Source organism: Chiloscyllium plagiosum, unplaced genomic scaffold, assembly GCF_037043375.1.
Source record: "Chiloscyllium plagiosum isolate Xiang-an unplaced genomic scaffold, Cpla_swu_hap1 HiC_scaffold_23, whole genome shotgun sequence".
Lineage (NCBI taxonomy): Eukaryota > Metazoa > Chordata > Chondrichthyes > Orectolobiformes > Hemiscylliidae > Chiloscyllium > Chiloscyllium plagiosum.
This window is the reverse complement of record NW_028270161.1, coordinates 33,706,178-33,709,638: the sequence shown is the minus strand read 5'-3', so window position 1 is coordinate 33,709,638 and position 3,461 is coordinate 33,706,178. Positions and strand designations below refer to the sequence as shown.

General features: G+C 41.0%; 1 non-coding gene across 1 annotated transcript; it reads right to left on the bottom strand.

Moving 5' to 3' along the window:
• Nucleotides 1-2,282: 2,282 nt before the first annotated feature.
• Nucleotides 2,283-2,354, bottom strand: trnaw-cca (transfer RNA tryptophan (anticodon CCA)). The gene has a single exon. It is a non-coding gene; the product is annotated as a tRNA-Trp (tRNA).
• Nucleotides 2,355-3,461: the final 1,107 nt, after the last annotated feature.

Genomic DNA, 3,461 nt, shown 5'->3' with positions numbered 1-3,461 from the left:
TTCAATCTATCCTCACAACTGAAGTTCTTCCTCTCTGGAACCACTTGAGCAAATTGTTTTTGCACTCTCACCAATTTGTTTATATCCTCCCTAAAACGTGGCATCTGGAACTGTACACAGTACTCCAGCTGAAGTCTAACAAGTGTCATGTACAAGTTTGACATCACCTATTTGTTCTTGTACTGTAAGCTTCATGAACTGCTCTCTCCACCATCCTGCTATCAAACTTTTCATTACAGTGTGCTCATTTACATTTTCATAAATCAACCGAGTTTCCTCTGGGTGCTCCGGGTTCCTCTCACAATCCAAAGAGTTGCAGGTCAGGTGAATTGGCCATGCTAAATTGCCCATAGTATTAGGTGCATTAGTCAGAGGGAAATGGGTCTGGGTGGGTTTCTCTTCAGAGGGTTGGTGTGGACTGGTTGGGCCGAAGGGCCTGTTTCCATACTGTAGGGAATCTAATCTAATCTAACCGACTCAAACCTGTTATCACATAACTCAATGAGTACATGGGTTTTGAAGTTGGACCTTCTAGTTCCAAGAGTGGAATGCTCCCATTGTGATGCTGGGCTCTCCCACACAATTGCTTCTGCACTGGTAACAGCATCGAAGTTCCTGTAAACCCCTACTGCTACTCTATGAAAATCAAGGCCCATGTATTCTTTCACAAAAGACTTTGACGGATTTCCAATTCAGCAGTTGGAAGAGGGGCATAATCTTATTCCTGGGACATGCTGGTAAATCAAGCCATGGACTTGAGTGCTGGTGAAGTTAGCAGAAAACAAATTCATGCTTGGAGAATCAATTTGTTAATGTTGAGAGAATGACCATTTTCCATTGTACTTATTCGGTTCTTATTATCCATAGCAGATAACAACCTAAATATAATGATTGAAAGATTTGTAGTGTAACTGCTGCTATATTGTTAAATAACCAGGAAAAGATAGACTCTCACATCAGTTTTAGTTATATTTATACTCAAGTTAATTTTAAAAATATATACTTTTTAAATATGTGCATAATTTCTGTCAAAATAGATGGTGCTCATTAAGGCCATATTTAAATACACTCAGACCCAGTTGCATTTTGTTTGGTTATGATAATCCAGTAAGTAAAACAGATTGCTTAATAGATTCAGACTTACAAAATGGCCAATTTATTATTCAATACTGACATTTCAGCATCTGATATCATGAGATTTGGCCATAGTACAATGAAGAATAACATGCCACATGTCATAAATTAAAGAAACATATTTTTGAAGAACATGTGTGCACCTGCTGTGAGCTAATCAGATGGCATATGATCTGAAAGCTGTTCCATATGCAATAGTTTCTGTAGAACTGAAATCCAGATCACACAGTTAATGCTGCTATGATCATTTCCTCCTTAACAGCCTTTAAACATTAACCATCTAAAGGATAACTGCTTTATCTAGCTCTAAAAAATGATAGCTTTACCTTCAAAGCTGTGTTATACCTTGTTATACTGTGCATGCTCAACACAACTCACACCACTAAACTTGTCTAAGTACATTCCACTGATATATTCAAAGTGAATATTTAGAATTAACACTATTTATAACAAACCTGTTAGCTGATCTTCATATTGTTAGCAAGCATCACTCTTAGCTGTAATTGGCTTTCACATAGTGATGAAAACACAGTTAGAAAAGCATAAACCACGACAACTCTTATTCAATGTTTTCTTTTGCAGAGAAATGTTCTAATTTGTGGAGACATATTGAGATATAATCACTTAGTTTATGTCTGTTCTCTTTTCCTATCTCTCTGTTCCCTTCCTACAATCTTACAATGCCCTCTCTCCTTCTACTCCCATGTCTTGATTAGATTAGATTATATTCCCTACAGCGCGGAAACAGGCCCTTCGGCCCAACAAGTCCACACCGACCGTCCGAAGAGTAACCCACCCAGACCCATTTCCCCTCTGACTAATGCCTCTAACACTATGGGCAATTTAGAATGTAGATTCTAGATTAGAGTGGTGCTGGAAAAGCACAGCAGTTCAGGCAGCATCCGAGGAGCAGGAAAATCGGCGTTTCGGGCAAAAGCCCTTAATCAGAAATCATTTAGAATGGCCAATCCACTTAACCTGCACATCTTTGGACTGTGGGAGGAAACCAGAGCACCCGGAGGAAACCCACGCAGACACGAGGAGAATGTGCAAACTCAACACTGACAGTTGACCAAGGCCAGAATCGAACCTGGGTCCCTTGTGCTGTGAGGCAGCAGTGCTAACTGCTGAGCGACCATGCCACCCCTTGAGCCTGACATGACTTGAACACACAACCTTCTGATCTGGAGTCAGACGCGCTACCGTTGCGCCACAAGCCCACACTGTTCTATTCTCTTGGCATACTAACCTCTCCATTTTATACAATCTCATTGATTTGGTATTTTATTAAACTGATTCACCAGAAGTAAGGTGTGGGGGGAGGGGGTGCGTATAGTGTCATTAAGGTAGAGGGAACCCATAAGTCAAGATTTCACCCATACAGTGAGGAGTGTTATCTCTATTGTGCGTGTAAGATATCATCAATTCGTTCCCAGCCTGCAGGAGAACCTGATCGAAAGGGTTGGCATTAAGTCAGATAGGATGGTGGAGGTCTCAGGACAAGGTGGGTCTACACTGGTAAGGTGTCGTTGCTGGTTGGAAATTATAATCCCATTGGGGGGCTGCTGATCCTTGGGTCCTTGAGGTAGAACCCATAGGAAGTCAGAGAATTGATAAGAATCTCAGGCATGTTCCCGGAGAGGAGAAGATCAGCAAGCTGAAATGAGGTTTGGAGACTGCTAAGATGAAGAGTTCATTTTTCCAAAAGTAAAATTCTTTATTCATAAGATCTGGGAAAGTACATGACAAAATTTGACATTATGTAAATTGCAGTACAGTTCAATGTACTTAGTTTATAGTAAATTACTTTAGCAGCCTTCTGGCTTGTGAGATGATGATTTGTGCTTTGGTGGTCAACTGTATGTTAAACATTGCCTAAAGCCTCACTCTGGCAGGGCAGCAGCTGCCACATTTGATGCAGATGAAGACAACATGCTGAGAATTATTATATAATATGTTTCATGTCAAATAAACATACAGCCTGAGAGGTTTCACATGGGTTCCAGCATACGACATGGCAGAAAGTGCTGTTTTTTCCCCCATTGAGCCATTGCAACAGTTTGCCCAAGGCTGGGGAAGAGGAGGTTTCAGGCCTCATGGAGAGGAGCAGGAAGGGTGACCTTCAGAAAGTATGCGTAAAGTCACTGACCTCCTGGATCTGCCAGCCTGGATTCAGCTGCCAATTTTCCCAAGGCTCAATGAAACAAAGCCATCCAAAGTTAAGCTCAAAACGCAGAATAACAATGAGGTTTACAATTTATTATCATACTTAATGTGCCAATCCACTTCCCTAGATCAAGTTGCCCACCCACTTCAAATAAAGTCAA